General features: G+C 38.9%; 1 protein-coding gene across 7 annotated transcripts in view; it reads right to left on the minus strand.

The window, feature by feature from the left end:
* Positions 1–22,173, minus strand: part of LOC118811813 (neuronal cell adhesion molecule-like) — a 109,671-nt gene extending 87,498 nt beyond the window's left edge. For all 7 annotated transcript variants that reach the window (XM_036576319.1, XM_036576325.1, XM_036576321.1 and 4 more), the window contains exon 1: positions 22,080–22,173. The gene's annotated coding sequence lies outside the window, so the exon portion shown is untranslated. The remainder of the gene's footprint in view (positions 1–22,079) is intronic.
* Positions 22,174–22,609: the final 436 nt, after the last annotated feature.

Genomic DNA, 22,609 nt, shown 5'->3' on the forward strand with positions numbered 1-22,609 from the left:
GTCAGTTCTCCTGTCATGTCTTTTGCCATATTTTATGGTCCACATTTTTTGCAACAGGTCTGAATAGAGCACACTGTGACACAACTGGCTCATGGCCTCCTGTGGTTGTAGTGTGTTGTGTCTCCATCCTCAAAGAAAGAGCCATATTTCACTGTCAGTGGGACAAGTGTGGCACAGCATGCCTCACTAAGACTAAAGGAATATCTTTGTCACAAACTCTGTGCCTTTTCTTCAATCTCAACCTGAGCCATTGCCTACACGTAAGATTAACAGCACCATTAAACTTTAGCTAAAGGCTAAAGGCTCAGAGGGGGCCATGGTCTCTGAAGGGAGAGTGCAAAGCAAACTGAATGCCTGTAATGTTTACTTTCATTTATTGCTCTTAAAATCACTCACAGGATGAAGTCTATAAAGCCAAAGGTCATTAAAAAAGGCTGCACAGTAAGAGGTAAAAACATGTCCTTTTATGGGTTGATTTCAAAAGCATTGTTAACCTGAATTTATATGAGCCTAACTTAAAATTACACAGGAGGGTGGTGCACATTCTTAAAAACAGAAGTTTCTAAATGGTTAAGCTTGGAAGTGTAGTTTTAATAAAAAAAAGCCAATAAAAAACAAAACCTTTACATTACATGGATTATAATATTAATCTTAAAAAGTTATTCACACTACGCACATCTTATGTATAAATATAGTTGTTTAAAGAACCATCTATTGAAAACACTCACTTTTTTAGCGGAGGAAAAAATGCTTTTCAGATATCTATCAGTATATACTGTGATTAGAATGCCCATTTGTTTATACAGAACAATATAATATAATTCTATATTCATTCCAATAGACGTTTCACTTTAAAGAGCCCATATCTTGAACAACTGAACTGTTCTCACTTCTTTGGTTTAAAGAGTTTGATCTAATATGCAAACATGGTTAAAATCTCAAAACATACTATTTACTTCCCAGTCCATACAGTCCATATATGGAGATTAACCTGCATAAACAGCCTGTTTTACATTCAATGTTTTGTGATGTCACAAAAGCCAAGGCATTTACATATATCTACTGTTTCAGCCGACAGCAGTTTAGGCCCACCCATTCACGCTGAAGTCATAAATTGTGTTATGAGGACTGCTTTTTGAATGAAGCACAAAACAGGAGAGCCAATCAGAACAGACCTCATTTACATATATCGGTCTTAAAGGCACAGTAACAAAAATAGCCTGTTTAATTCTAAGAGATAAAGAGATGAAAATGGTCAAGTAAAATTTAATTATAACCATTTTTCCTACAACAATCAACACAAATGTCATGAGTAGACATAAAAAAATAAAATACAAGAAAAATGTAGGATATGGACTCTTTATTTACTTATGTAGGCACTACAATTATAGCGTTTCACATTTTGTGATGTTCTATTCAACACATTCAGAGAAAAAGAGCTCTGTTCTGAGCAATGAATCACTACCCCTTGATCTCGACGCCTTGCCCTTTTCCATTGCACTCAAAATCACATCAAAGAGTCTCCTGCCTTAATCTACAGATTCTGTGAGAGGGCAACTCTTGATGTTGGTAGGTAGCAGTGGCAACAGCCAGGGGCTGGAGTTACATGGCAGGAAGTGGTGGGCCGAGGTTAATATCAGAGGTCCGGACTGTGGGAGAGAATGTCCGCTCTCATCCAAAGGCCATCACACCCCATACATACTGACCACAGTCATACCAGAAGATAGACCTGCGAGCCATGCCAGTCATTTCCAAAGAAAAGGAAGTGAGTAAGCCATGATTGCTGTGAGTAGGAAGAAGCAGAGTTAGATCTTTGATGTGTGGTTCACAATTCATACCACTGGGACACCACTACATTCTGAAGATTAAAAACTGCTTTAAATCCCTCAAACTCTAGTCTTATGCTGCAGTGATTACACCTAAATATTCTTAAGCAGTAACTACTATAAATTACTTTGAATCACTATTACACTAATTTGCAGGTTATAGTACATTCTTAAAGAAAGGTGCCACAAAGGATTCTTTGAGCGATGTCCCAGAGAAAACATTTTTGGTTCCTTAAAGAACCATGTCTGCAAAAGAGATTTGAGAGGGTGAGGAACCTTTTTTAAAGGTTTAAAGATCCTTCACATAATGTTCAGATTCTACATGAATGTAAAGGTTCTGCCTATATCCTTTACATTATGTGGACGTTCTTTAAACTTTAAAAACGTCACACTCACGCATCTCAATGACAAAAATCGTCTAAAGAACCATCCACTGAAAGGTTGTTTAGGGAACCAAAAGAGGTTCTTCATGCAAAGAACTCTTCTTGGCACTTCCATTTTTGAGAATGTAATCATTAAGAAAAGCCTTGACCCACCAACAGGTTTAAGGGATTTAAGTTTGTTGAAGAACCATCAGAAATATGCATGTTTTTACTTTATGTACTCCTCTGCAGTTTCAGTCCAGCATATTATCCTCCAAATGCAGTTTCAGTCCAGCATATTATCCTCCAAATCACCTTTTATCTAGTATAATAATATGCTCTAATGAATGAGATAACAGTTGATAACAACAACCAACAGCATGACGCACCAGTACTAGGTGCAGAATACAAAAACATGGGTGGTCCAATCATGCAGAAAGAATGAAAGAATTGTTCTCAGTGCAGTGGCTTGAAAAAACAAAGCAACAGACTGAACCTGAGCAAATTAAAATGGGTTCGTATTTTCTGGATGGTTATAAGAGGCAGCAAAGCTAATTAGGTTAAATTAGTATGCAAAACTGCAGAATTAGATGTGCAGATCCACGACCCATTACAACCATACACAGATTTGCAATCTGAGCACACCCACTCCCTCCACCACACACAGAGCAGTAAATATCCAAAACCCAATTTGAATGCTGCACACCCTCTTCCAGACCTATCAATTGGAGATAAACTTCAAAGTTCACCCAGGTCTATTACCTCCCATGTTAGCTGAAGCTTCCAGGCTCCTGGCAAACTGCAGGTAAACTAAAGGCAGCCATATTTGTTTTTTGTTTATCTGGGAGGGGGTTAGTTTATGGGGAGATTAAGGAAGTAGATTTATCTTGCTCTTGCAGGTCTGAATTTGGGGGTTTTGGGGGACGGGTAATCCTGACGAGTCTGACTCCAGGCGCCGAACACTTAATTGGATTTTTTGCCACCATGGAGAATCCAATCAGGGTCACCTCCTTTTGGTTTCACCAAAGCATGTTTTGAACCAAGCTGAGAAGTCTTTCATTTCTACAGATATTAAAATAGGCAATATCTGAGTCTAAACCAATGGTAAACACCTGCAAAAGGCTATTATACTGTACAGACCAGCATTTAGCATGTACTAATCATGTTTTAAAGGCTTCTTTCCTCTGTGAAGTTAGTTTCTGTGTTATATGAAGGGCCAATCTGTACCATTACTCCATATGTAGTGGCAGACTCATCTTAATCCCTTAACATTCATGGACCACATCCACATCCTGCGGCCTATTATTCAATAAAGACAGAATATAGAAAACAATGCAAAAAGAATGATTTATTGTGTAGTTAAAGGACTGAGTCATAGTAACAGAAGTTAAACAGTAATGAAAAATGCAGAGGTCTTGTTGTATCTACATATTGACAGCAAAACTAACATTCTAATTTGTTAAATGCTCACAGAGGAATAATGCATAGACTACTTAACTGCAGAAGAGATGAATTCAGGTCCTGCTTGTCTAGTAAGTGACAGATCGAGTTTCCACATAACAAAACTGCCCATCTCTGGTTACACTGAGAGGGGTGTGCATGACCACATCCTTTTCACAGGCAGGATAATAGCAAATTGGATCTATGCAGGGACCACTCTTGTCTTGGACCCATATAGGGAACGTCCTGAGAGACTGTGTGAATCAACAAAGGAAATACTACAGGAATAGCCGTGGGACTTTATCGGCAAGGTTTTATGCTAAGAGTGGAGGGTTAAAATCCATTTTAACAGGCTCCTCTATTGTTTATTTAAAAAATAAAGGTAATTAACAATGTGCACTGATCTGCTACTACAGTTGTACTCATACCACTCAGCTCTCAGTTATGATAAGGGCATTTGAAGCTATGTACAAAATTGCCTGTGTGGTTCCATCAGGCTTCCAGCTGATAGCGAGAATAAAATGTTTGGCTTTAAGAAGTGATGTGATTTGTCAGCAGAGTGATGAAAGCTGAACAGAACTGAGCAGAGTAGAGAGGATCAGGGCTATAATCTCTCTTGGTGAAGATTGCTCCTTTATCCCAAAGAGCCCAACTACTGGCTTTAGAATCGACAATAGATTCTCCAGGTTTCTCAGCGCTGAGCCACAATATCTCATCAAAAGATGGAACACCAACGTCTTAAACGTACAATTTCTTCTTTGTGTTGATATGGACGTGTACTGAAAGTTAATGATATGGGCTTCATGTGTCACAAAGTGCTTTAATGCACTAATAACTAAATAAGTGTTCCTATAATTTTCAAGGCTTACTGCTCACATAACTAATATATATAGAGGTAAAGCGTAATTCGTACTTTCCAGTCCCGTCCAAACTTAGCAAACAAACAACGAGATTGACTAACAGTTTTTAATATAATCAGAAAAATACCAAGAAAATATGCATGAAAATAGCATAGTAAATATAATATAATGAGTCATCACTGAATGGACTAAATATGGGTTTGAGTTTTAGGATATATTTACAACGGCTTCCACAGTACAGTACAATCGATACACTCTGCATAGACAACTTGCTTACAGACAGTCTAAGCAACATGTTGGCAGTAGAACACCAATGCTTAGATCAGCTATATGGATGTGAACTTACCCTAAATGTAGTCGATCTGCCAAGACATGTTGACCAAATTTTGCTTCTTTAGTTTAGAGCTGGAGCTGCAGGGCTAACATTGCTAACAAACAATAGAACTCAATAGTCACCCAAATAGCCCAAATCGTTTCTGTAAAAATACATCACTAAATCTTTTCTCAACCTGCTCGAACCAACTTAAGGTCTTAGTTAAGGTTGCACAGACTTGCTGATATGGTTTAGGACATGATTTACTGTAAACTTTGTAGAACATTGTTTCTATCCATAAACCACTTCGGAATTAGGAGTGCTGATCTGGAATCAGTTTTTGTAACAATAACTGTCATAAATATGGAGGAATCTGACCCAAGATCAGTCCTCTATGACTGCTTCGTGAATAGCAGCTCTGGAGTTGTGTAAAGAAGTTTTGTTCATTTTTATAGCTTGCAGTAGGTCATACTGTGTCCTAAAACACATTAACCAGTTTGTGTGAACTGTGTTAAGATATTGATGCGTTTTTTATGTATTTTCACAGAAACAATTTGGGCTTTTTAGGTGAGTTCTAGTGTTTCTTAACAATGTTAGTCTCACAATTCCAGTTCTAAACTAAAAAAGCAAAATTTGTACTCCAGACACGTCTTGAGTTTTCACCAAACTATTCTTTTAATGCTATAAAGGAGTTGCTTAAAAAGTCATAGTGCAACAAGATACATTGCAACATCACAATCAGTTCATTAAGAGTCCTGTGTAATTTGACTGGATTCTGTGTAATTTGACTGGATTCTGTGTAATTTGAGTTCAACCTGGATACATGTTATGCCTATGCAACAGAAACAAGCTCTAAAACCACCTCACGCTTGCAAATTTGTAGCAACTCACATGAAAAGTTACCAATATGTAAGACAGTTAAGATTAGGCCCAGAGATCCACCAAATTCTCAGTCTCCTTCTTTACATGCTCATAAAAATAACAGACAACCCTGTTTAATTCATCTAGCTAACACAGTGCTTCTACAGAAGAGACGTGAGCCCTATCTCCATGACCACAAAGTCCTACCCCTTATGCCTTCTATGACTGGGGGTCCATATGAGTAAAAGTGGTCATGTTCTGTAACATCCTCTCCCTTTTTCGAGGCACACTTTGACAGTACTGGTGAGCAATGTCACTATGAGTTACTCATTACCCCTTCTTGCCCACTCTCCTGTCAAACGGTGTAGGGATGTCATGGCCGAAAGCACACAGAACGACAGCCTGTGCAGCAACAGATTTGAAGATGTCTGCAGTTTACCTAGAGATGCTGCGTCAAAAGGCATCGCTCTTGGTTGCTGATCTGAGACCAGTTTGGTCTTTATGGTTTGATGTGTGGAACTGACACTGCAGTAGATCAATAACACCAGAATGCTTATTCCACAGTCTCTCTGAAAAGCATGCTCCTAACATTTGGTCTAGCTCAAATGGAGCTTCTTTTTTAGAGCTATAGTAAACAGAGCAAAGAGAGAGCCTCCTGAGACCCAGCAGACCTTGAAGAGGTCTCCAATACGTCGGCCTTAAAATGGACTGTTTTAACCTCAGGCCAGTTTCCAACACCATGGCAACCACAGAGGGTGAAGCTAGCTCATGGAAGCTATTGTAGATAGTAGGGGTGGGAATCTCTAGGCACCTCATGATTCGATTCGATTATGATTCAGAGGGCTGCGATGCGATTATAAAATGATTATCGATGCATCTCGATGCATCTTTTTTTTCTATATAGCATTTATATTTTCTCACTGTGTGAGTTCAAGTTTCAAGTTTATTTGTCACTTGCACAACATGTCAGGACATTTATGCATTGAAATGCTTGTGGTGAGGCTCAGCTAATCACTCTACAGAAAGTAAATAAGTAAAAATAAAAATACAAGAAAAACCAACTGAAATATATTAAATATACACAAAATATACACAAAATATACACAGAATATACACAGAATATAGAGACAATATACATTTTAAAGTGACTAAGTGACTCTGTGTTATTGGTATTTAAAGTGACTTTTAAAGCAAAGTATTTGTAATGATCCATAATGAATTTACTTCCAATATCTTTTTTAATAAAACAAATGAAAGTGATGTGGCAAGTGAACTAGAAGGCTCTCATTCACTGCTCTTGTTTGGAGCACGAGAAGCTGCTGCTACTCATCTGCGATAAAATGCGCAGTTATGGTGAAATAAGATCCAGTGTCAGTAGATGTCCACGCAGCACATGGTACAACTATTCTTCCCGTTTTCTTTAGTGATTTTATAACTTCGGTTTTGGTCTCGTTGTAGAGAGTTGGGGTATCGCTGTGTCAGTAAAATATCCCTGAGACGGGACGTGTGCAACATAGAGCGAAAGCCCTGTTTCGTAACGACTGAGAACCAGCGTGCAGACTGCAGGTCACCTAGCAGCGATGCGTTATTTGCATCTATAAGCAGCTCAGTTGATTTCCTGGTACGTTAAATCTGCAATAAGAGACTGTCAAACACTAAAAAGTGGCGAAGCTGAAGTTGCTTCTCTTTCAAATTCCCCCGTTCCACCTTAAATGGTGCCACATTTACATTTGGTGCCTCAGTTAGAATTTAAGGTGGAACAGGAAAATTCGAACAAGAAACTGGAGAATAAGAAGCGACTTCAGCCTCGTAAAACAGTCGAACGTTGAGAGACATTTAACTGATCTACTTCTGAGGAAAAGTTTTCTGGCGGAGATGGGAGGAAAGCTTAAAGCAGAGCAAAGTAAATCTGCGTTTTCGTTTATATTATTTAGTCTATACTAGGACATTATCACATACTGAGACATACTGGACATTAAATGTTGTGGCTCCCAAGCTGATTTGATTTTTGTTGAAAGGACTAAATGGCTGTTCTTATCATTTGTGTTGTGACTCCTGACCTAACCTGGCTTTTAATGCAGAGAGAGCCGGTCGGATTTCTCGCTCATCCAGTTGTGTTTTTGTTATGTGCCGCCACAGACTGTCCGGGCGCTGCACTTCCGCACTTCCGCCTTTTGTGTTCCGTCAACATTACATTATAAATTAAATATTTAGAAAATCGATTTTTGACATTTGTGAATCGATTCAGAATCGTTCACGTCCGCATCGTAATGCATCTAAGAATCGTTTTTTTCCCGCACCCCTTGCAGTAAGATACTCTAATGCAAATCCACATCCATTCAATATCTACAGCTGCGACTTATTATATAGTATGTACTAAGCTTTAGATGACCGGATCAGGAGTGGGTGAACCGATATGAAGGTGGAATTCATGCACTTACATTTTGTTTCTTTTTCATAATTAAGTACACAGACATTCATGTTTAGCTTAAACTTGCAACAGCATAAATTAACAATACTGTTTTGTGGGGTTGGTGAATTGATGTGAAGGTGAAATTTTAGTATTTTCAAAGCATTTTATCTCTTTTATCTAATTAACATGCAGTCATTTAAGTTTCACTTAAATTAGTAACAGTCATGATTGAGCAACACTATTATGTGAAATACCAAGACACTTAATACTAGTGTTCAGTTGGTTTGTCCCCTGTAATAATCAGAATAATTAGCTCTCTATGCCATAATTGCACATGTTGACTTCTGATATTAAAGTAATCCTTTACTTGCGGCTGCATCAATTTCTTGCTTCTCTGTTTTGGACCTTCCAGCGTTTCCTAACCTGCCTCCCTCGTTGACAACAAATTACAGTGGGGTTGATGAGTCTATTTATGCTTGACAAACATTAACCAACAATTACGAGGGAGAAATCTGACTGTAAGCCTGAGGCATTCCAACCTCTCTAACGATACGTGTCATTTCTCAGAAAATATTTAATAATTCAGCTCACTGTCACTGTATTAATAGAACAGAAGGTAAGAAAAGCATTTCAGTGGTAAGAGTTGAGGAATGAAATATGGACAGTCAAACAGTGACACATATTGGTATGGATGCACACACATACACAGACGCACAGACCGAGTGACACCAACACAAGCGATAGATATTGTCTGACACATATAATCAAGCAATCATGTGTCTATTTTCTCATCAAGTGATCAGAGGTTTATGTAATTTGATCTAAAGGACATGATGACACTCCATGCCCTCTTCTAAAGCAACAATACCTTTTTCTGAAACGTCCATTTGTCTGAGTTGACAGTTCCAGAGACTATGTCAAAAACACAGTGCAGACAAAAAGAAACTAAATATGGTCTTTGTGTATTTGTACACCTCAGGAGTACAGACTGTTGTTTTGAATTCTCAAAAGAATTCTGAGCAGCCAGAGGACATTTAGGTGAAAACTACTTCTTCTAGTACTTCTTCTGCTAATAATACCTCAGATTCAGCTTCTATTAGTACTTCTCCTGCTGATAATACTACAGATTCAGCTTCTATTAGTACTTCTCCTGCTGATAATACTACAGATTCAGCTTCTATTAGTACTTCTCCTGCTGATAATACTACAGATTCAGCTTCTCTTAGTACTTCTCCTGCTGATAATACTACAGATTCAGCTTCTCCTGCTACTTCTCCTGCTGGTAATACTACAGATTCAACTTCTATTAGTACTTCTCCTGCTGATAATACTACAGATTCAGGTTCTACTCATAATACTCGACACTCAGTACTAGGAATAGTACCTAAATGGGTCTTGGACATACAGTACTAGAGATCATTTAAGTCAGGGGTGTCCAATTTTATCTGCAAAGAGCCGGTGTGCCTGCAGGTTTTCACTCAAAACGAGCTGAAGCACACCTTATTCCACTAGTTTAATCAGTTCATCTCAGGCGTCAAGCATTTGATCATGTGATCTCCTGCTTTGTTGGATTGAAAACCTGCAGCCATACCGGCCTTTTGTGGATTACATTGGACACCCCTGATTTAAGTAGTATGGGACAGGACTGGCCAAAGTGGGGCCTGCAAGCCCAAGTTGATATGTGAGGAAATTTTATTTTGCCCACCAGAAAGTCACTCTAACCCCATGCCCTCACCCAGTAAGAAAACAATCATATTTTACAATATGTAGTTACAAAAAATGTTTCTTTATTTAACTAGAAATGTTACTTTTTAAAGGTTCTTTAGGGAACCGAAAGTGTTCTTCTAATTGTTCTTCTATTCTTCTAGTAATAGTTTATTACAGATTATTATTATATTATACAAGATGCTCTGTACTAAAGAGCATGTGAGCAAACTGACCCAAGACCTGCACTTTACTCATAATACCTTTTTACAAATTCCCTGCACAACAGCAAGACAGATGTAGATGTTAACGAAGAGATGGAGAGCAAGAGGGTGAGAGAGAAAGACAGAAGTGGAGGCCACCACAATGAGGTTAGCACTTGAAGAGATTATAGTGAATTCAGTAGCAGAAGAGCCTAAGGCTGCCAAATGGCTGTGAATGAGGGAAGGAAGCCAGTTTCAAATAGCTCTTTTGTTCTTCGTTTGATTAAAAGCTTTATTTCCATGTATTCCATTAGCAGCAGATGAAAACATGGTGGGTAGTGGTTTTTTTGCTTTCTGTTTGTTTATGTTTTGTGTTTGTTTTGTTTTTGGGTCAGTGAGCAAATTGCATTTTATGTTGTTCTGTTTTGTCTTCTATTCTCTTTCTATCTTCTGGTCTGTTTTAAACCACAAATTGGAAAATAATAGGACAATAATAAGAGAGGTTCTGTTACCTACTGCTGCAGCAACACAGAAACAATTTCCCACAGAATATTGCTTTTATATGTGTGTGTGTGTCATTTACACTAACAAATATGAGACATATGTCCCTGCTCTAGTTACTACAGCTAAGGTTTGTATCTGGGCAGGTGAAGCTGATCTTGTATCAGTGAAAATGGCAGCTTCTGCTGAGAGCGTAAACATGGGTCTGAGCACATGGTGCCAAAAAAGCTGAATTTGTCATAGCTGACAGACTGAATTAGGCTCCCAGCTTGCATCCCTAAGCTTTATTGTCCAGAAACATACCCTGATTGGACTGTTTGAATGTCTCCTTCCCTGTGGCCTCCTCCCTCTCCTCTGATTGGCCGCTGACAGAGAGGGAAGCAGGGTTTTATTCCTCTCTTTTTTTCTGCGGTGTTAATGTTATGATTCTAATGGGTTTTTGACCTCAATCTTCTCTAATCATTTCCAAGCAGAGAGAAAGATTATGGGGGTATAGATTATGCTTTTAAACAACACGCAGCTGTGTAGGATCAGCAGGATAAAAACACGAGAAGTAGTTTTGTTTTCCATCACCAGCTAAAAGACATATTTCTGTAACATGTTGAAACTGTAGAGCGCTTTCTTTCTTTCTTTAATTTCTCTCAACAGCACTCCACAGTATGGTCAAAACAAAAAAAGCATGTGAGCAACGTGACCCAAGACCAGCACACTAACAAACACTATTTTTTCTTTCACTTCTTTCATTTTTTTTTAAAGACACATTAATTAACTTGCCTTTTCTGAGCTATGTGTAAATCTGTCTCATGCAGTCTGTCCCTATCTTACCCTCGGTTATTAGTTTCAATACATATTTGATCCAGTATAATATCCCCATGACGTTATTGGCACAGTCTGGAGTGTGTTAGCGCAGAAAAGGAGAAAAGCTGATTGATTGCGGTGACACAGTGAAAGGTATGGAGATTCAAACTGTCATTCACACAGGATTAAAAACCCCTCGCTGTCACAAACCTGCCCCCAGATTCATACTCATGTTCACATAGGGCGAATATACGACGTGTCACTGCTGTCGTAGGAAAGCCTCACATCTTCCAAACAGTAATTTTATAGGAGAAGGAAAAAACATTCTTAACTTCACATGGCCAATGAATTTACAAGAGTTTATTCCAAGTAATTTTGGACTGTTTCTACTGGCCCATTTAAAGCAGAAGTTTTCAAATGACCTAAAAAAATTCGAAGGTTTTCTTGTACAGCTATGATATACACACACTTCCCTGCACAAGAAGATGCATATCACTCCACAAGATTCCCTGCATCACCCCATGCCATCTCATACCATCTGTAATCTGTGATGCTCCCTGTTGCTTCAATCTGTCCACTGGCCAAACCTGCCTGAGTACACCAAATCCAAGTTATTACTTTCATTTAATTGCATGCCGGTTCAAACTATATCAGCCTAATGGACAAATCTGGCCATTAGTGACACAAACAGACTTCACAATACAGTGCGAACTACGAAAGGGCAACAGGACAATGTTACTAGTATTAGTGGTGGGCAGTATCACAGTTTATCATTATTGTGATAAATTACATCACAATATACTTTTCTGAGCATACTGTGGTTATCATCAGTACTTAAAAAGCACTGACCGACTGCATGTTCCATTACAAAGAGAGCATAATTAAGTCTGTTTCATTGCGGTGCAGCATGTAAAACACTGAATAAAAATCACTGAATTCTTAGTTCCTGATAGTACCTTTTAAACGTAGCGCTACTGGTTATGTTTCGTCTGTTCCAACTTATCAAACCTTATAAAAACTAAATATACATCTTGTTTATTGTGAAAAAGTCTGGAAGTGTTGATGTGTGTGATGTTTTTGCCATATCACACCGGTATCATGATTTTTTTTTCCTTTTTTTGAGTATATCACTGCTGTTGCCTGAACAACTGTATCCTAAAAAGGACTTAAAGATTTAGCTCAACTACATGACATCAAGTGTACAGTAGTAATTTTGTCTGTTTAAACTTCTCAAACATCGCAAAAAATTAATAATCTAAGCCAAAATAAACGTAAAAATATGATCTAAACGTAATATCTTCACATTACATATTATTTCTTTCCATATTGCCCATCTTTAGCACAAACAACCAACACCCTGCATCAACACTTATTCACATCTATGCTCTCCTGTACACTATAAGACTCATGAACTGGCTTTGAAGGCCCTGAGCAGTACAAGTGCTAGTCCTAAATCATGCTCTGCCCTGACCACTCTGGACTTTGTACCCATGTCCTTAAACCCAAACTGACCCAGAAACAGCAAGTTCTCCTACTCTCTCAAAGCTGCTTTGTGAACATAGCCTAGATGTATATAGTAGCCTGGTAAGTACTCTATGCAGTGTGCAACAGGGCTGAATTGTGTTATAATGCTACTGTGTGGAGGAGCAGCTCTGCAGGTACTGCTGTAGTCTTGAAACATTGAGAATTGCAAGCTTTGGGTTCAATTTGTTCTTTCTTGGCAGAGCTACCATTTAAATCTCCTGCTTGAAAAGTGGGATAGGACGTGCTGCTGTATTTGCTGAGCAATTAGATAACATGAGTAGGCCGAGTCTCTATGGGAGCAGAGGAATGTGTGTGTATGTTTGTTTTTGTACATTTTCAGGACAAAAATGTCCTGAACTTGTAGGAAAATCAGGGCAAAACAGGAGGGACCTACAATGTTAGGTGCAAGAAAAATTGGTCCTGACTTTGTAAAGCTTCTTTGTAAAAGCTACGTGTTTCATTTTTTCAAACCAGAAAGACGCATAACGTATACAAAATCAGAACACCAGTGCAGGTTCACTGGTGGTTCTGGATGGTACATAAAAAGGCTACATTTGCACTGTAGACATCAACACGCCCGCCTCCAATCACCACCACTGTAAAGAAATCTGAAATCTCTACAATGCACCATTTCACATCAAAACACTCTGAATGACTTTGTTTAAAAATCTGTGGAATTGCTCTAGAAGTTAGAGTTAAGTTTATGATTAGGCTCAGAAAATTTGATAATACTTTACTGAAGGGCAGCGTTCATAAGACTACATGACAACTGAAATAAACTTACATAAGGTTTTTTAAAAAGGTTATTCCAATAAACATCAGTCATGACAACATCATAACAATTGCTAAAGTGAAACAACATTAAAATGGACAAGAGCAGCCTTTATGACATCTGATATTTCTGTAAATAAGCCTTTATAAAAGTTTATTTAAGCTTATGTCAGTTGTTATGAAGGTTTATGAAGGTGTTGTGTAGCCTTACGAACACTGCTCTTCAGTAAAGCACTACCAAACAACTGGTATTACATACAGATACTTACGTATATTACAGTTTCATATACATTTTGGACAATATAGGGACAAATGTATGACATGTCCTGACAAGATATAAAAACAAGTGTGTGTGTGTGTGTGTGTGTGTGTGTGTGTGTGTGTGTGTGTGTGTGCAAAGAGAAAGGGGGTTTACTTAAGCTTATGCAAATGTGAGGAGGTGCAAATATGAGGATTGGTCTCTCTCTCTCTCTCTCTCTGTTTCTCTCTGTCTGTCTCTCGAGTGTTTGAAATTGTAAGATGACATGCTGTGCACATCATAACACCCACAGTTTGTTCAAGAACACATCATAACACCCACATTTGTTCAAGAAGAACAAACATTTTTCTTCTTATCTCTTCTCAACATGCTTTCTTCTTTGCCTCAGACTCTTTCCAGCTCCCTTTTTCCTCTTAGTTCCTCCATCATTACTCAGTTTTTCTTTCCCTCCTTTCTCCGTTGTAAAGGCAGTAAAAAACACTTTCGCCTCTATGACCTCTGCCACTGGTCATCCTTTCTGGAACATCTGTCACCCAGAGGTTGTCTAGAGTGCAGTTGGGCAGCCTGGGAAGACCCGGAGAAAGAAACTACCACAGCTCCTTTTGTGATGCGTCTGAGTCCCTTCTGCCCCCTCCCTTAATACCCCCCTCTTCACAAAAAGAGAAGTGAGAACAACGGCCCCACCAGAAGAGCGAGAGAAAACAGAACTGCTTTGTCCTCGGCCCCCCTTTACCCTTTCCAACGTCCCAGTGAGGTACATGATCCCTGTGCTTTTCCCCACTACTGCCCCCTGACACCCCCCCACCTACAGGCTAAGAACCACCACTACCACTAGGGCTTTTACTGGTTTTAATGGTATGCAGCTGTACAAAAGCCCAATAACAATCACACCCTTTCAAAGTTCAATAATTCTGATAACTGTGTACAATAGAAAAAGAATTATAGAATACAATATAAAAAGAAGACATAATTAGTCTATCTGTAAAACCTGCACCACGACAACAAAAAGAGTTCTTTGAAGTGATTCCATAGTTCTTCACTTTTGGTTTCCTGAACTTTCAATGGATGACTCCTAAATAATCACTTTTGTTAATAGGATATACAAGCATGAAGAACCTTTTTAAAGTTAATAGAATCTCCACATAATGTGAAGCTTTCTTACCAATACCATTTTTTTCCTGAAACTGTAAATTCAAGCCAATAAGAATTTAAAAACTTTTATTTTTGAAGGGCCCAAATCATGAAGAATTTAATTTCCTTCACTTTTTAAAAACAAAATACACACTTAACACTCATCAGTCTTAAAGGCACAGTAAAAAAAATCATTTAATTCTAAGGGATAAAGAGAGGTTGAAAAATTGACATTAAAAATTATATATGGGCCTTTTAAAAGCACTATAATGTAAACAGTCAGGATGCGTTAATATGGGAATTCTTGGCTGATGGCAACATCCATTGTTTTCCACTTATATATCTATGGATGCTGATACCCATACATAATAAAATGTACTGGGACCTAAATCACTTGGATTAGCATTACAGAGAAATGTAATATTACTTTGTAGGGGGAGCACAAAACAAGTACAGTAAAATGAATAAAATGCAGACATTTTAGCGTAGGAGAGGAGATTCTGCTCTTCTGCAAAACAATGTGTCAACAAATATCAATTTGAAATATCAGTCCAATCTAAACGTTGGTCCGATACGATTCTAATATAATTGTGCATCCCTATTAAACAGCAGTAGTGCGGTGATCATTTCATGTTTACTCAAACTGTAGTTGATTTTTGGTGTTAAAATGGTGGTGTTCAGTAAAAAATCTATCAATGTAATCATTTCAGCGTGCTTGTTAAACATTTTCAGTATGGGGAAAGTTCATCCCATCTCATCCTTAACCACTCACCCACTCACCCACTCACCAACCCACTGCCCCAAAACCTCCATTCTGTTTCGAGAACAATCAACTATGCAACCTTTCACCTGACAGACACACTTAACTTGAATAACTTGAATAAGAACTGAAACCTCTGCTACCTTCACCTACCGACATACACTCATATGTCTCCTTAACTTAAACTGAGAACTGAAAACTCTACCACCTTCACCTACCAACATACACTCATATCTCCACTTGAACCACTCTGCTATTTCTGTCCATGGGTTGCAGTAAAAAGCACACCATCTCTGGCCACAGACCTTCAGCCCAGACTTTTAACAGTGGGGCAAAGTATCTTCTGGAATGATGGCCTAAAATGCAGGAGCTTTTGAAAGATGCATCCCCTCAGGGCTCATTCTATGAAATGAGATGTGGAGTTTAAATATGTTTGGGTGGGTGCTTTGGTCTGCTACAAGCCCCCAACATCAGAGAGAGTTAACCTTTCAAAGCAACATGGGGGGAAGAGTGAGCGCTCAGAGTGTCTTGTACAATTAGCATCACACATCACTTCAAGAGAAGAGTGTTCTCTCCAGGGCCGGCCTAACAGAAGAACAGAGCAACTCTCTGTTTGTTATACAGAAATGAACTTGTCTAACATAAAGCGTTAATGAGCTGACATAAGGACTTCATAACATGACATAGGAAAGAAAGCTGTTCAGTAATTTGAGATAAAAATGAAAAGGCCTGCTAACACGGTAAGCCAACAGATTTATGATCAGTCTATGATGCATAATATCAGATAAAAACCCTTAGTTGTCACAGTTATGTCTTTCACACAGCTTATTAAAGGTAGGCATTCTGTCAAAAGTGTAGATTCTAAACTTTCATACAGATATTTTATTATGACTAGAATTTGATGAAAAATTATTGTACAGTCTTGGAAAGAATAAACATCCTTTATGTTTTTACCACCTCTAGTCATTTGTTGACACAAATGGAAAAAAGCAGATGTTTAGACTTGAAGCTTGATAGAGAATGTGAATCAAATGTGAATGTAGGTCATTGTGTAATTCACTATATAATTAAATAATGTATACTCTCGTTAGTACATCTTAATAGCATAACTAAATGAAAGTAGTGTACATATAAAAGCAAAGATTACTAAAATATGAAGCAACATCATCTAAATGCTAGGTAACTTCATGTTCGCACCAAGATCAGGTTCAAGGTCTTTTGAATTGTCAGCTGGAACAACTGTCAGCTGATCTCCTCCTTTGGTTGGTGTTTTTCTAATCCATCAGTCTTCATCCATCCTTGTTAATTTATTACAGCAGTAGGATGTAAACAGCAGCAGAGGCAGATGTTGGGTCGATCCCCATTACACGTCATATCTAACCAAGTGTGAAAGCCTAATTAAGCCAACCTGCCTGACACCACTCATGCTCATCCCACAGATGTGCCAGTCCATCGTGTGTGTGGATGAGTGTACAGTATGGAGAAAACTGGACATCTGTACGTGAGAGGTCAAGTGTGTGTGAGTCTAAAACATGGATAAGTGTGTATGCTAGGAACAATAAGTGCAGACATATTGCCATTATTCTGACACGAGGGCTTTCACTCTCATCTTTGAACTACAACCATCACATATGCTTGTGGTTCTCAGCCCAGGTCCCAACCATATTGTGGTGTTTTTCCCTGCTGTAATACACCTGATCCACTAATCAGCTAATTAGCAAGCCCTTTTGAGTTGAAGCGGGTGTGTTTGAGCAGGAAAAACTCTACAATGTTGAAGGCAGTGGTAGTCCAGGACTAGGATTGGGAGCCACAGGCATATGCCTACACTGTAAACCCGAATAAGTTCAATAAACTCAAATTTTTTGAGGAAACTGATTACCTCAAAATATTTGAGTGGACAAACTCTATTCTTTGAAGTGAACAAAACTTAAATATTTTATGTATACCAAACTTTATAAACCTGATTACACTATACTTAAAATTTAATGTTCTCTTAACTATATTAATTTAATTTCATTTGACGCAAAAAATTGTATACAGTGTACAGACACTTTTCCACCCCAGGATAAGGCAAAACATGGTTACAAATCCATCAACACACATTTTGACATCATTTCCATTTCCATACCCAGGCTAATTGATGGCAATGCAATAAAAAAGTGTTTGCTGAAACTGAAAACAAAATTTAGGACACACTTCGAAACAAAAAACTAGAAAACTGACCAAAAAAAAAAATGTTTTTTGTCTTTTCAAAAACTGAAGGTACAGATGGCACTGGTGTCTTAGCAGGGACTTTGCTTCCTGCTTCTGTTGTTTTACTATGTTCTACACATTAATCAGCAAAGGAAAAAACTGTATTCAGCATTTTTGGCCTTGCAGGAAGGGTGACCAAATTCAATAGACATGCACCAAAACGTCAACGACCAAAAATCTCTGCTGGAGGAAATTTTAGTGCATGTCTACTGAATTTGGTTACGCTTTTTGACAGAGTATCAAACATACAGAACACGAAGATGCAACTAGAGCTAAAAATTCTGAGATCATTGGTCAAAACCAGTTGTCACAGAATCACCAGGACTCCTCAGGACTTTTACTGGTATCACTACACAATGGGAAAGGGAAATGGACATAGGTAGTTGACCAAGGTATGGAAAGTTCTACATTAGGATTGGAAACCATATTATGCCATATCATGCTATCCAGTGAGAAATTGCGATCATTTTTAAAAACTGTGTTTTGGAGAAATCTATTCTCTCTGTTACCAAGGTGTTACAGATGGTCTAATACTAAGTCTACCTTCTTTCATATCCTCAAAACACATCCAGCCAATCATACTCAGCAATTTTCAGGAGAGATTATAAAGCAAATTTTGTGACAAAACTAGAGCAGCCAGGAGGAGAACTCTCTGGTGCATTTCCACCACTTCTTTCATCTTGGCCTCAAAGACCCATCTAGCCATTGTGACACACAGAAAAGGCTGCTTAACATAAAAGTGATGCAATTTGTTCCTCAGAGTTCTTTCATAATGATATCACTCAAACCAACAGTTGCAGAGTGGCTGTATAAGCTGCATTGTCCAAGAAGAGACATTCTAGGGTCAGTGACGGTCAGACGACACAAGGCTCTGATGATTGGCTTTGCTTGGCAGCAGAATAGCCGGCGTGCCTTCCCGACCCACATTGTGGAATAAGTGGCATTCATATCCAGCTACCACAGTGGGTCTTCCTCCTACAGCATGGTTCTTTCCCATGGGCTCTGAGCCATTCTCAGGCTAGATCTGCAAGTGTGATCTCTCAGCCTTTGACCACAGTGACGCCTGTATCATGAGCATCTCTGAATCATGAAGTACGCGTGACTAGCCTGTCTTTTACAGGGGCACACACACACACATACAAACTGTCCAACAAACATGTAGGTCAGTGTCTTTTAAGAGCATCTCAATCCCTTTGCTTATTCAGCCCATCTGCCAGGCTGGTGGTTTACAACACTGGCTAGACAGGGTCTTTAAGGTCAGGAACAACCATCCAGCAAATACTTCCAAACTCCAACCAAATTCTACACTATAAATTACTAACAGTGCCAATGTTTCAAGTTCAAAATGTTGTAGAATTCCACATTTTACAACTCGACAGCTGAGAACAGCTGACAGACACACATCCTCTCTTGTCTTTTTGGCAGTTGCTGTTAATGGGAGCCACTATTGTCTCAAGTGCTTAAAAAGCAACTGTTGAAAAAAAAACACAGGCTCTTCACTAAGAGCGAACAGACAATAGCATGGCGCTTGTCATTTGCATTGTATTAATTGGGTGATTTGACCCAGTAATGGAATGCAGCGGGGTGAGTGTGTGGCGTGTGTTTGGGTGTGCAGTGTGTGTGTGGGAGGGTCACTCTGTGAATGAAGCACTGACTCAAGAAGACAGATAGGGGGAGGGTGGGAATGTTTTATGCAGAGCAGCGATTGTTTGGCTGAAGAATTAATGTCTGAAGAAAAATACCAAGACTTTGACGTGAACCATTTATCGTAAACAGTGGAGGGACCAACAAAGCACAAGATATTTATGACACGGATAGTTCCATTTTAGTGTTTAGTGTTTAATTATTTAATAGTATATTGAATTAATATAAAATACAATTAACATAATATGTTCATATCACTTTTTTGCATTATACACATGTGAATTCAGCGAATTTTATTTCAGAACTGATATTTAAGGGGGTCTAATTCTATGTGTTAAAACAAAATTGCAAAGATTGTTCATTTCGTCAAAAGAAATTTCCTCTTATTTTAACTTACTCGTTCTTTAAATATATATCTGGCGCATATCTTAGTGTTACTTATATACAAAAAACATAGGTAAACTGGTGGGAGCACTAATTCGCTATTGTCCAGGGTGCCATTATCTGGAACAGTGTGCCATTATCTGGAATTTAGGCATGCTGCTAGAAAGTGTCAGTAAGAAGACATTAAGAAACAGTGCAGCAGCCATACAGTCACTGCTGACATTTTCATTATCATGAGAGAAACGATATTGTGATGGAAAATGATACGCAGCCTGAAATGTGGTATAATTACACTGACAATGACATGCATTAAATCCAGCTCATTCCTGCCTAATGGGTTGCAGTTAATCGTATGGCATGGTATGGAAAGGTATGTGAAATCACCCACTACCATCTGGGATGGCACACTATTGTGAAGAGTAATAGGACACAGCAAAACACACAGCGCTGAATGAACTCACTCAGTGTTCTACTGTGGGTAATTCACGTATACTTAAGACTTAGTTGAAGATATTTCACAACTGTATTGTGTTATTTAGCTTTTCTGAGGATCAATGAGTTGGACCAGTGGTGCCACATTCAAAAAGGCTATGAAAAACTATGATGATATTTGATCATGCTCTCTTTTTAATTAAATGTGTGGGTGGTCCATGTTCTTTAAGTACTGATGATACCTACAGAATTTATAGAACCTGTGTTGTCTGTGAGACGATTATCTCTTTAATATAATATTATTTAAGTATAGTCATACTGGCCAGCCAACAATGTAGACTGTCATTCTATGATAAGTTATGTCACAATACACTTTTCTAAGCAGTTTGTACTGAATAAAAAAACACTGTAGTCATATGTTCTTTATTATTATTACACTACATGCTCTATTTTGTCTGTTCCAACTTATTAAATCTCAGAAAAATGAAATATCATAATGCAAATCGTGTATCGTGAAAATGTCTTGAAGTATCGTGACATAATATTTTTGCCATATCATCCACCCGTATGTTCAGTCAGTACTGTAGATGTTCATTTAGCGTTGTAGACATTCTGTCTACACTGTAGATGTTAGAGATATTCATTCTACACTGGAGATGCTGATTCAGCACTAGATGTTAGTGATGTATGATTGCAATCAGCCAATTTATCCTTTTTTTTTGCTGCTCTGTGTTGCAGTTTTATGATTTGAATAATGTGAGATGTGCTTATGCTGTATTTGAATGCTTCTGCTACACTTACAGGCTTTCAACATATCACAGCATAATTATGTATAACTCATTGTGTCAAATGGCTGGTTACCTTATTATTTTCAGTGTAGCACTTCGTTTAACTCGTGGTATTTAAATAGGCAGTAGATTTTTCATTTACGAGGTGCCAGTGTGTTTCATGTGTCAAGCCCACACAGCGTGAGTTTCGAGATAAAAAAAATAAATAAACAAATAAAAAAATACATAACGTTTAAAAACAGGCTAATAAAAATCGACTAAAACCAGTTTGTACAGGAGTGGGCGTCAGTGATGATCGGACAGAGGAGTTCATGATCGGTGCTGTGGTTTGCTCATAAACGCTGTAGATGCAGATCGCGCGCGGTGGACGCTGGGCTCGTGCACCTGCCCGTGCGCACCTGCGTCCATCACGTGCGCGCATGTCAAACATCAGCGTCCACCTCAGTGCGGTTCACAATGAGTAGCTAAGTTGAGTCCTCGACCTGAACGAGAACAGCCCCTCTGTTCACTCACTGACACCGAGCAGCACTACAGGTGTAAACAACGAGACCCCCGAGAGGACAGCGACTCAGAGACCGCCATTTACTCACTCACACACACACACACACACACACACACACACACACACATACATACATACACTAGCGAATGACAGAACGCAGTAAAGTAGCACTAATACACAAACCTCCTGTGAGAGACCCCCGCGCCGCCGGACTACCGAGTCTCGTGTTTAGTGTTTCTCACCGCTTCACCTTCTGTTTCCTTACACACACACACACACACACACACAGACACACACCACACTCATTCACGCTTCTGCTCCTGTAGTATAAAACAACACAGCACACTTACCTGCACACAGCGAGCCGCGCGCCCTCTCAGCTGCTCCTGCGCTTCTCTCTGCCTCCCGCTCAACTCTCTCTCTCTCTCTCTCTCTCCCTCTCCCTCTCACTCTCTCTGAGAGCGCCTCCGCACATGCGCACTTCATTTCGGCGCTGCAGCTTCTCTGGCCGCACTGGCCGGACAGACCCCAGAGAGAGCCGGACAGGTCACCGTCCCACGCCGCACTCAGCCGTGATGCCGTCAGCTTCACACACAATAAACTGATTTTGTGCGCTGAAATCACACGTACACACACGTTCACTAAACAAGTTCGTTATTCTATCTTTGTGGGGCATTTAAATGACTGAGACTTACTGCAGCTAAATGCTGTTTTTCCAACAACACTAACCCTCACTAATCCAAAGGGAATCTTTTAGTTCGTTTACTTTTCAATCAAAATCAATCAATCAACCAATCAATCAACCAATCAACCGTTTATTTATTTATTTATTTTTAAAAGTTCACCACAATGTCAATACTGTAATGTTTTTAATCATGCT

Source organism: Colossoma macropomum, unplaced genomic scaffold (assembly GCF_904425465.1).
Source record: "Colossoma macropomum unplaced genomic scaffold, Colossoma_macropomum, whole genome shotgun sequence".
NCBI lineage: Eukaryota > Metazoa > Chordata > Actinopteri > Characiformes > Serrasalmidae > Colossoma > Colossoma macropomum.